Source organism: Musa acuminata, chromosome BXJ2-1 (genome assembly GCF_036884655.1).
Source record: "Musa acuminata AAA Group cultivar baxijiao chromosome BXJ2-1, Cavendish_Baxijiao_AAA, whole genome shotgun sequence".
Classification (NCBI taxonomy): domain Eukaryota; kingdom Viridiplantae; phylum Streptophyta; class Magnoliopsida; order Zingiberales; family Musaceae; genus Musa; species Musa acuminata.
The window spans coordinates 29,217,501-29,229,449 of NC_088338.1; the positions used below are offsets into that span (position 1 = coordinate 29,217,501).

An 11,949-nucleotide genomic window follows, 5' to 3' on the forward strand; every position below is an offset into this window, starting at 1 on the left:
AAAAATTCATAGTGGTTATTGTGTGTTCAAAAGGTGGTTTTCGGTATGTCTTCTTCGCATACTCGTATTTGATGATACCCGGATCGAAGGTCCAGCTTTGTGAAGATTTGTGCTCCCTTTCATCTTGCAACTCATCCACTACTGGAATAGGGTATTTATCCTTGATGGTTATGCCATTGAGAGTTCGGTATTCAACATATCGCCATATTCCATCCTTCTTTCGTATGAGGAGCACCGGTGAAGAGTAGGGGCTACAATTTGCTGGAGATGTGGATACTGATATGGCTGAGAATTTGCTGGAGATTGGCCTCGAAGAATCGTTATACAATGATCATGCCGACGGGTAAGAGGTAGGTTGCGTAGTTCGTCAAATATATCTGAAAATTCAGCAATCAAAGGAAGTAGATTTGGATCTTCCAATTTTGTTGGCTCTCCCTTAGTTTGCTACTCAAGTTGTACCAAAAAGCCACTGCATGCTTTATGCAAAACCTTCTTCATTTGTTGTGTGCAAATCATCGTTACGTTGCCCCCACGTTTCCCGTGCAGTATCACCTGTTTCTCCTTACTGTAAAATTTCATAATTAGTTTCATAAAATTCCAAGAAAAATCACCTAATATTGTCAACCATTTAATTCTGAGCATGGCCTCATGATCATCAAGAGGGAGAAGGAAGAAATCTGCAATTATCTTTTGGTCCTGCAGCAATAGTTTCTCCTGCGGGCGCCTACGATCACACTTTAAAATCCGTCTGTCGGTGACCTTAACATCAAACCTGCAACGATTCTCTTTTATGATATTATTAGTGCTGCCTGTGTCAATGAAAACAGTGATCAGTTGTTGTTTGAGAAGGCCTCCAACTTTCATCATTTGCGGGTTTGAGTAGCCAGCTAGTGCATGTTCCGTAACTTGTAAGAGCAGAATTGTCGTCGAAGTTAGGTGATAGCAAAGGTTTGAGGGTGTGGTTCAGTGGAGTTTTAGGGCTGTGGATGAAAGTTTTGGATCTGTGGTAGATGGCAGCAAAGGTTTGAGAGAAATCAGTGGAAGTTGCAGCAAGTATGTGCTATCTTGTAAGAGCAGAATTGTCGTCGAAGAAACAGTGGTTTCTCGACCTAATTTCCACCAAAAACTTGAGAGAATTGAGGAGGGAATTGATAGCAAAATCACAGTTTATATGACAGCAAGGATGACTAATTTAATTAAGAAACTTTCGGCAGTATAATAGCAAGGAAATTGGTGCAAGTTGCGATAGTAGAATTCTCGTCGAAAAATTTTAGTAGTTTACGATGAAAATTTATAGCAACACAAAAATCGGTTTTAGAGATGAATTCCTCAATAGATCAATCTTAGATGGAAGCCAAGATGATCTATAAAGTGTATAAGAAATTTCATTCAAAAAAGATTGCAAATAGACGGGTTATGGCAACAATATGCGACTGAAATTTTCTGCAGCATAGATTTTTAAGTATAGCAGATTGGACGTAAAAGATCAGAAGTTTATATTGAGAATTTTTTGATGAAACCAAAGGGAAATCCACTATTAGGAAGTGTCAAAGCTATCTTAAAAATTTTGTAGAGATTTGGATAGAAACAATGTAGTATCAAGATCAAACAATCAGTGCTATGCGGCTGAAATTTTACGGTGCAGATTTTCAAGTATAGCAGATTAGATGTAAAATATCAATGGTTTATATTGAGAAGTTTTTGACAAAACTAAAGGGAAATCTGCTGTTAGGAAGTGTCAAAGATATCATAAAATTTCGTGGAGATTTGGATAGAAAAAACATAGTAGCAAGATCAAACAGACAGTGCTATACGGTTGGAATTCTGCAATGTATCTTTGGTCGTAGAGATGAAAACTTTATGACGAAAAGTTTATACAGCAATATAGGAATAATTTTTTTGGGATTTTCAAACAAAGATAACTAAATTGCAGCAGCAGTAAGGTAGAAAACCAAAACCTGTTGTAATTCACGGGGAGATCAAAGGATGATCCGTGCTGGTGGAGATGATGGTGGAATTCGGCGATGATCTTTTAAGCAATTGTGGGAATTGCTTTGGACGGTTGTGGAGGGTTGATGGATGGCTGTGGAAGGGCAGCGAGATGCCAAGAACGCTGCTCTAATACCAGGTGGTAGAACCCTTACAGATTCTAAACTTGGGGTTGATCTCTTTAGGGGATCGGCCTCCATGGAACTCTATTGGGGTTCCTCCCTCCAAGTTGCTGCTCAAAGGCTGTAGAAAAGATTCATCTATTGCTTGAGAAAAGAGGAGGAATACATGGCTATTTACAGGGCTTCTAAACCCTAACTCCTAATAGGACTCCTACTTAAGACTCTTACTTCTAACCAACTCCTAATAGGACTCCTACTCAAGACTCCTATTCCCTTACAACTCCTAATTCTTCTCTAAGAAAAAAACCTCCTACATGAATGTCCCTCTCAATTAGGACTCCCCTAGCTAAAGTCCTAACAGTTTTACATGAATGTCCCTCTCAATTAGGACTCTCCTAGCTAGAGTCCTAACAGGAGGACTCCTACTCAAGACTCCTATTCCCTTACAACTCCTAATTCTTCTCTAAGAAAACACCTCCTACATGAATGCCCCTCTCAATTAGGACTCCCATAGCTAGAGTCCAAACAGAATGTCCCTCTCAATTAGGACTCTCCTAGCTAGAGTCCTAACAGTTTTACATGAATGTCCCTCTCAATTAGGACTCTCCAAGCTAGAGTCCTAACAGACCCGCCCTCTTCAAATCAGCCTTGTCCTCGAGGCTGATGATTCGTGAATTCTGGGAATTTGATCTTCAAGTCGTCATAGTTCTCCCAAGTGGCATCTTCTATTGGTAGGTTTGCCCACTGTATTAGCACTTCATTAGTGGGTCATCGTCGTCGAGTCACGATCCGTCGATCAATAATGGCACTTGCTTGGGTCTGGAGTTCTCTTTGGGTAGTCATATTTGGTGGGTAGCTTTGGGCTGTCTCCAAGAACCTATTTAAAACTTTCGAATGACCGTCGGTTTGTGGGTGATATGCCATACTCCTTTTCAATTTAGTACCCTGCATATGGAATAACTTTGTCCAAAATCTGCTAATGAAGATGCAAGTAGAATTTATCGTAAGCACAATGCGTCCCTTATAGTGTAATTCTTTTAAGTCCCAATTGTAATGAGCCATGGGGCTTGGTGCTTCCTCCAATTTTTTTATAATTTTACTAGTCTATGAATCTTCCTACCATTCCATCTTAATATCCTTAAGAAAGTCGCTGGTCGGAAGTGAAACGGCCAAAACTTCAACTTGCTCGGGTAGTTGCGAAAGCGCATCTGCAAGAACATTCTCTTTCCCCTTTTTGTAAGTTATTTCATACTCAAATCCAAGAAGTTTTATTACCCTTTTTTGCTGCTCAAGGGATGATATTTTTCGCTCCAAAAAGTACTTGAGGCTTTTATGATCGGTTTTAATTTGAAATCGTCGACCAATCAAGTAGGGTCTCCATCTCGTTGCTGCGCGCACAATGGCGAGCATCTCCTTATCATATGTTGACTTATTTTGATGGGAGGGAGATAATGCCTTGCTAGTGAATATGAGTGGTCGACCATCTTGCATGAGAATGGCTCCAATTCCGACTCCAGATGCGTCGGCATCAATAATGAAGGGTCGGTTGAAATCTGGTAGTGTTAGCACCGGCGTCGTCGTCATGGCTGCCTTAAGTTTGTCGAAGGCAGCGGAGGCTCTGTCCGACCATTGGAAGACATATTTTTTCAATAAGTAAGTAAGTGGTGCACTGATCTCTCCATAGTTTTTCACGAACTTGCAGTAGTAGCCTGTTAAACCCAAAAGGGAATGTAGCAATTTTATGTTCCACGGGGTCAGCCAGTTTTGCATTGCTCCAATTTTGAAGGGGTCTACTGCCACACCTTCCTCTGATATGATATGCCCAAGATATTCCACCTTCTTATGAAGAAAGCACAAATTCATAGTGGTTGTTGTGTGTTCAAAAGGTGGTTTTCAGTATGTCTTCTACGCATACTCGTATTTGATGATACCCGGATCGAAGGTCCAGCTTTGTGAAGATTTGTGCTCCCTCAGGAACTCATCTACTACTAGAATAGGGTATTTATCATTGATGGTTATGTCATTGAGAGCTCGGTAATCAACACATAATCGCCATATTCCATCTTTCTTTCGTATGAGGAGCACCGGTGAAGAGTAGGGGCTGCAACTTGGCCGAATAACTCCTGTTTTGAGCATCTCTTTTACAATCCTTTCTATTTCATCCTTTTGGAGATGTGGATATTGATATGGCTGAGCATTTGCTAGAGATTTTTCTGGAAGAATCATTATACAATGATCATGCCGACGGGTAAGAGGTAGGTTGCGCGGTTCGTCAAATATATCTGAAAATTCAGCAAGCAAAGGAAGTAGATTTGGATCTTCAAATTTTGTTAGCTCTCACTTAGTTTGTTGCTCAAGTTGTACCAAAAAGCCGCTGCATGCTTTATGCAAAACCTTCTCCATTTGTTGTGTGCAAATCATCGTTATGTCGCCCTCACGTTTCACGTGCAGTATCACCTGTATCTCCTTACTGTAGAATTTTAAAATTAGTTGCATAAAATTCTAAGAAATATCACATAATGTCATGATCATCAAGAGAGAGGAGGAAGAAATCTGCAATTATCTCTTGGTCCTGCAACAACTGTTTCACCTGCGGGCACCTATGATCACACTTCAAAATCCGTCCGTTGGCGACCTTAACGACAAACCTGCTGCAATTCTCAATAGGTAAGTTCATATAGACAGCAACCTTACTGTTTAGGAAGTTATTAGTGCTGCCCGTGTCGATGAGAACAGTGATCGGTTGTTGTTTGAGAAGGCCTCCAACTTTCATCGTTTGTGGGATTGAGTAGCCAACCAGTGTATGTACCGTAACTTTGGTCGGTTGTGGCTCTTCTTCTGCATCTTCTTCTTCATGTTCAAGGCTCTCTTTTGGATGATCAATGAACTCTTCTTCTATCGGTTCAATCATAAGAAGTCCCCCTGTACTATAGCGATGCTCACGGCTCCACGGCTCATCACAATGCCAACATAACCCCTTCGCATATCGCTCCCGAAGCTCTTCTCTGGTTAACCTCTTTGGTGTAGGGACTTGGTCGAAAGTAGGGGGGGCTAAGGGCTTCAATATTACTGGTTGAGGAGCAACCCTAGTCCTCCGAGCTTCATGGTTCAATTGCTCCTCTTGATGTCGTGCGAAAGAGATGGCTGCCATAAGCGTATACGGTTGTCGCGCTTTAACTTCTCCTCGGATCTCCGGCTTTAAGCCCTCAATGAAGGTTCTCAATAGCTTTTTTTGAGACCAATCATGAGTTTGATTAGATAATCTTTCAAACCTGGTTTGGTACTCCTGAATGGTAGAGGTTTGTCGGATCTTTGCTAGTTGTCCGTCAATATTCTCGTAATCGTTTGGTCTAAAGCGGATCAGTAGTCCTTCTTTGAATTGTCGCCATGAAAGGACTCCATAAGTATGTTCAAATCAGTCAAACCACTGTATAGCATCCCCTTCAAGATATATAGCTGCAATTTTCACCATAGATACATCCGCGATTTTATGGTATCGAAAATATCGCTCCGCGCGCGAGATCTAACCAATTGGGTCTCCTTCTTCCCATCTAGGGAAGTCCACTCTCATGCATGGATAGTTGGGGTTGGTCATAGAGCTTCCCCTCTCTTGGAAGTCATATATTTGGGCTTGGTGTGATTAGGCAAAGCTCTCTCTTTGATATGATTTCTTCGGGCTTAGTGGTTGGCCCAATCTGAGTTCGGTAAAGAGCGTCCGAATCTTATCCTCCATTCGCGCCTCCAAGGCTTTGAATTTGGCATTGATTGCCTCCTTAGATGCCAGAGTATATACCTCTAAATCTATGATGTTAAGATCTCTCTTTTGTTGTTAGGTTAAAGGCATGTACAGGTTGAGAGAAGTGATGGTCGAAAGGGTTGGTGGATCGGTGGATGTAGGCTACGATTTAGGCTTGTTTTGTGGCAGTTTTGGGTGCAGTTTGAGGGTGTGGTTTAGTGGAGTTTTAGGGCTGTGGATGAAAGTTTTAGATCTGTAGTAGATGGCAGCAAAGGTTTGATTGAAATCAGTGGAAGTTGCAGCAAGTATGTGCTGTCTTGTAAGAGTAGAATTGTTGTCGAAGAAACAATGGTTTCTCGATGTAATTTCTACCAAAAACTTAAGAGAATTGAGGAGGGAATTGATAGAAAAATCACAGATTATATGACAGCAAGGATTTCTAATTTAATCAAGAGAATTTCATCAGTATAACAGCAAGAAAATTGGTACAAGTTGCGATAGCAGAATTGTCGTCGAAAAATTTCAACGGGTTACGATCAAAATTTATAGCAACACAAAATTATTTTTAGAGATGAATTCCTTAATATATCAATCTTAGATGGAAGCCAAGATGATCTATGAAGTGTATAAGAAATTTCATTCAAAAAAGATTGCAAATAGATTGGTTAAGGCAACAATATGCCGCTGAAATTTTTTGCAGCACAGATTTTTAAGTATAGCAGATTGGACATAAAAGATTAGTGGTTTATATTGAGAATTTTTTGATGAAACCAAAGGGAAATCCACTGTTAGGAAGTGCCAAAGCTATTATAAAAATTTCGTAGAGATTTGGATAGAAACAATATAGTATCAAGATCAAACAAACAGTGCTATGCGGCTGAAATTTTACAGTGCAGATTTTCAAGTATAGCAGATTAGACGTAAAAGATCAATGGTTTATATTGAGAATTTTTTGAAAAAATCAAAGGGAAATCTGCTGTTAGGAAGTGTCAAAGATGTCATAAAAATTTCATAGAAATTTGGATAGAAAAAGCATAGTAGCAAGATCAAACAGATGGTGCTATGCGGCTGGAATTCTGCAATGTATCTTTCGTCGTAGAGATGAAAAATTTGTGACGAAAGATTTATGCAGCAATATAGGAACAGTTTTTTTTTTTTGGATTTTCGAATAAGGATAACTAAATTGCAGCAGCAGTAAGGTAGGAAACCAGAACCTGTTGCAATTCACGGGGAGATCAAAGGATGATCCGCGGTGGTGGAGATGATGGTGGAATTCGGCGACGATCTCTTAACCAATTGTGGGAATTGCTTTGGGCGGTTGTGGAGGGCTGATGGATGGCAGTGGAAGGGCAGCGAGATGCCAAGAACGCTGCTCTGATACCAGGTGTTAGAACCCTTACAGATTCTAAACTTGGGGTTGATCTCTTTAGGGGATCGGCCTCCTTGGAACTCTATAGGGGTTCCTCCCTCCAAGTTGCTGCTCAAAGGCTGCAGAAAAGATTAATCTATTGCTTATGAAAAGAGAAGGAATACATGGCTATTTATAGGGCTTCTAAACCCTAACTCCTAATATGACTCCTACTTAAGACTCTTACTTCTAACCAACTCCTAGTAGGACTCCTAGTCAAGACTCCTATTCCCTTACAACTCCTAATTCTTCTCTAAGAAAACACCTCCTACATGAATGCCCCTCTCAATTAGGACTCTCCTAGCTAGAGTCCTAACAGTTTTACATGAATGTCCCTCTCAATTAGGGCTCTCCAAGCTAGAGTCCTAACACCATTCCCAGTCCATCCCTCGGCTAGCACGCGGCGACCCGCTCTCGTCGCGAGAGCAGCTCGCGCAGTCCGCCGACAATCGACGGGTTCGTGGCAGGGACCCCCGTGCCCAGCACTCAGAGCCAATCCTTTTCCCAAAGTTACAGATTCATTTTGCCGACTTCCCTTGCCTACATTGTTCCATGGGGCAGAGGTTGTTCACCTAGGAGACCTGATGCGGTTATGAGTACGACCGGACATGGGCGGTACTCGGTCCTCCGGATTTTCAAGTGCCGTCGGGGGCGCATCGGACGCCACGCAATGTGCGGCGCTCTTCCGACTGCTGGACCCTACCTCCGGCTTAGCCATTTCCAGGGTGGATGGGCCGTTAAACAGAAAAGATAACTCTTCCTAGGGCGCCCGCCGACGTCTCTGGACTTCCTAACGTTGCCGTCCGCCACCGCGTCCCGGCTCAAAAATTTTAACCCAATTCCCTTTCGGAGCTCGCGCGGAGACACGCTCTCGGACAGGGTTCCCTCGTCCCTTAGGATCGGCTAACCCATGTGCAAGTGCCATTCACATGGAACCTTTCCCCTCTTCGGCCTTCAAAGTTATCATTTGAATATTTGCTACTACCACCAAGATCTGCACCGACAGCCGCTCCGCCTGGGCTCACACCCTGGGTTTTACGGTGATCGCCGTGCCCTCCTACTCATTGGGGCTTGGCACTCGCCCCGATGGCCGGGTGTGGGTCGCGCGATTTAGCGCCATCCATTTTCGGGGCTAGTTGATTCGGCAGGTGAGTTGTTACACACTCCTTAGCGGATTTCGACTTCCATGACCACCGTCCTGTTGTCTTAATCGATCAACACCCTTTGTGGTGTCTAGGTTAGCGTGCAGTTGGGCACCGTAACCTGACTTCCGGTTCATCCGGCATCGCCAGTTCTGCTTACCAAAAATGGCCCACTTGGAGCTCTCGATTCCGCGATGCGGCTCAACGAAGTAGCCGCGCCGTCCTACCTATTTAAAGTTTGAGAATAGGTCGAGGGCGTTGCGCCCCCGATGCCTCTAATCATTGGCTTTACCCGATAAAACTCGTACATGGGCTCTAGCTATCCTGAGGGAAACTTCGGAGGGAACCAGCTACTAGATGGTTCGATTAGTCTTTTGCCCCTATACCCAAGTCAGATGAACGATTTGCACGTCCGTATCGCAACGGGCCTCCACCAGAGTTTCCTCTGGCTTCGCCTCGCTTAGGCATAGTTCACCATCTTTCGGGTCCTGATAAGCATGCTCCAACTCGAACCCTTCATAGAAGATCAAGGTCGGCCAGTAGTGCAACCCCTCGAGAGGGTTCTCGCCCGTTAGCTTCCTTGTGCCTTCCGGGTTTCCACACCCGTCGACTTGCACTCATGTCAGATTCCTTGGTTCGTGTTTCAAGATGGGTCGGATGGGGAGCCCACTGGCTGATGCCTAGGTCGCGCGTGTACCCCGCGGGGCCCGCCGATGGCCCGCGTCATGTCCTCGACCACATCGACGGTATCCCCTCGAACGAATGATCTGTTCGGGCTTCGGCCATCCATGCAGCCCGCATTGATCCGCACCCCGAGCCGAGCGACGGACCAGCTAACTGTCATTCCGCATCCGATCGAGGTGCATCGCCGACCCCCATCCGCTTCCCTCCCGGCAATTTCAAGCACTCTTTGACTCTCTTTTAAAAGTCCTTTTCATCTTTCCCTCGCGGTACTTGTTTGCTATCGGTCTCTCGCCTATATTTAGCCTAGGACGGAATTTACTGCCCGATTGGAGCTGCATTCCCAAACAACCCGACTCGTCGACAATGCCTCGTGATGCAACAGGGTCCGAGCCGAATGGGGCTCTCACCCTCCCCGGTGCCCGTTTCCAGGGGACTTGGGCTCGGTCCGTCGCTGAGGATGCTTCTCCAGGCTTTAATTCAGATGACGCAGCCGCCCGATTCTCAAGCTGGGCTGATCCCGGTTTGCTTGCCGTTACTAAGGGAATCCTCGTAAGTTTCTTCTCCTCCGCTTCTTTATATGCTTACACTTAACGGGTAGCCCCACCTGACCTGGGGTCGCGGTCCGTGGCATCGACTCGCACCACGACTTAGGTCCTCGAGGCCTCGCTTGGGTCCCGAAGGCACGACGTACAGCTCGCACAAGGCATCCACCATGCGTCGTGTTCGACAACCATCAACGGCCCGCTCTTCGACCAACTGCACCTTCCGGCACGGGGGGCCATCCTCCACGTTCGCCCCCACCCCCTGAGGGGGTAATGATGAAGCGTCGAAAGCGTGATGCCTAGGTAGGCGTGCCCTTAGCCGGATGGCCTCGGGCGAAACTTGCATTCAAAGACTCGATGGTTCACGGGATTCTGCAATTCACACCAGGTATCGCATTTCGCTACGTTCTTCATCGATGCGAGAGCCGAGATATCCGTTGCCGAGAATTGTCCAATGGGGTCACCGTCGGAATTGTAGCCTCCTGCATGCAGTGAGGCCCACCGACTTCAATGTTCGTGTTCCTTAGTGCTATCTGTGCCGGGGTTAGTAGTTCATCCCCTTGGTCGTCCCACCCAAGTGGACGACGGATGAACTACCATTTTATTCGGTCTATAATGGACAATTTTACCCTTTGTTGTGCAACTGTTCAGAGCTTGTAAAGTCTGTTTGTAATTTGCTTTGTCTATGAAGTGTTTTCGGAAATGTTTGCTTGTGGATCCGGAATGAGGCGTTTTCTCTAACTCGTTCTCTCTTTTGTGGGTCCTAGGGGACATGGGAGGCTTCGGGGAGGCTGACATTTATGGATGGACACACAAGGGTGCCGCCCGACTTAGGCAAAACCAGCTATGTCCGTGACAGATGGTATCAAAGCATGACAAGCACTCATAGAAACACTTAGCATGCAAATGTGGGGGACCTAGCGGGGCTGCGTTGAGGGCAGTCAGCACACGCATGACTATTTGGGGGAAAACGGGCATTGAGATGTACGGAAAAGGAGTCGCTCAGAGTAGCGGGCATCTGAGATTGGCATTCAGAGGAATAGCTAACCCTTCGCGCAAGAGGCACCATAAGAACAGGCAAGCCTAGAATAATGTAGAGCACACAAAGGTTGGGATGGTTGAGTTTGAGCTACGGCTCAACGTTGACAACTATACTTGATGGTGCTCAAGGCAAGCGAGGCACTTGGTAAAGGATGAGACCATGCAAGGTGGAATGAGTTGCTCAATGACCGAAAGAGTTATGCAAAGCTCACAAAGGTGAGAGGAATTGCTAGCTCAAAAAATTTGGTACTCATGCATGGGATTTTATGCAGACGATGGAATTTGGAAGAACCGGTGGTCAAATTGCCAGACTATAGGGAGCCTTTTGAAGTCCATACAGATGCTTCGGATTAGTTTGAAAGAGAAAGTTGATTAGTTCGAAAGAACGAGCAACGGACAAGTCCCGAAGTCTCGCGAAAAGGGGAAGCTGCTCACCGAGTCCTTGGGTGCACAAGAGAAAAGAGGGAGAGGGAGAAAAAAGGGCTTTAGAAAGTTGAACGAATAGCTGCAAGCCTACAAACAGCTACTCACCGAGTCCCGGGCGCATCAGCAAGTTCCCATCAAGGCAACGTGTGAACTTGCAAATGAGTGTTCAACGCCCGGTACTATACCGAAGCCTCATCCAGCCCTGTGCCACCCGGGGGGTGCAAAGGGGGTGAGATGGCTGATGTTTTGGTGAGCGGAGACAGATTTCAGAAATCAGCCCGTGGCCCACGAAAACAGAGCTGTTTTGGGCTGTTTTGCTCGGTTCAGTGAGCGATCGCTTTGTAAAGCTGTAGCTTGTTTGAACTTATATTTTTACAAGTAAAATGACTCAAAACTAAGGCAAAACAGGCTGCTAAGTAACTGTACATTGAGACGAGAGCGACGAACGGTTCGTTGAACGGAGTTGATGTGGGTGTGCGATGACCGTTCGTGACATTCTCCCCCACTTAAACTATCGACGCCCTCGTCGACACTTGTTGGTAGTTGTTGATGATTTCTTTTTCATGTCGCTGGGCGTCTTCAGGCTCCCAACTGGCTTCAGTTCAGGGAAGCTTTCGCCACTTCACCAATTACTTTGTCTACTCAGCTCCGTTGGGTAGCTTCATCTTGTAGTCCGCCAGAATGGTTTCAACTCGCTTCTCATAGGAGGCTGTGATGGGAGGTAGCTGTAACATCCCTCATTTCTGAATTTTCGTATAAGTTTCTAGTTGTAATTTAAGTATCTATTTTAAATTTGATAAAAGAGCCAAAGTATGAATCTGAGAACTTATTCATAAGATTTGGAGGATTTGTTCAAAAA

The 11,949-nt window shown here is 45.0% G+C and overlaps 1 non-coding gene across 1 annotated transcript; it reads right to left on the minus strand.

The window, feature by feature from the left end:
* Positions 1-9,916: 9,916 nt before the first annotated feature.
* On the minus strand, positions 9,917-10,072 carry LOC135599571 (5.8S ribosomal RNA). Its single transcript, XR_010481924.1, has one exon. It is a non-coding gene; the product is annotated as a 5.8S ribosomal RNA (ribosomal RNA).
* Between the last annotated feature and the right edge of the window lie 1,877 nt (positions 10,073-11,949).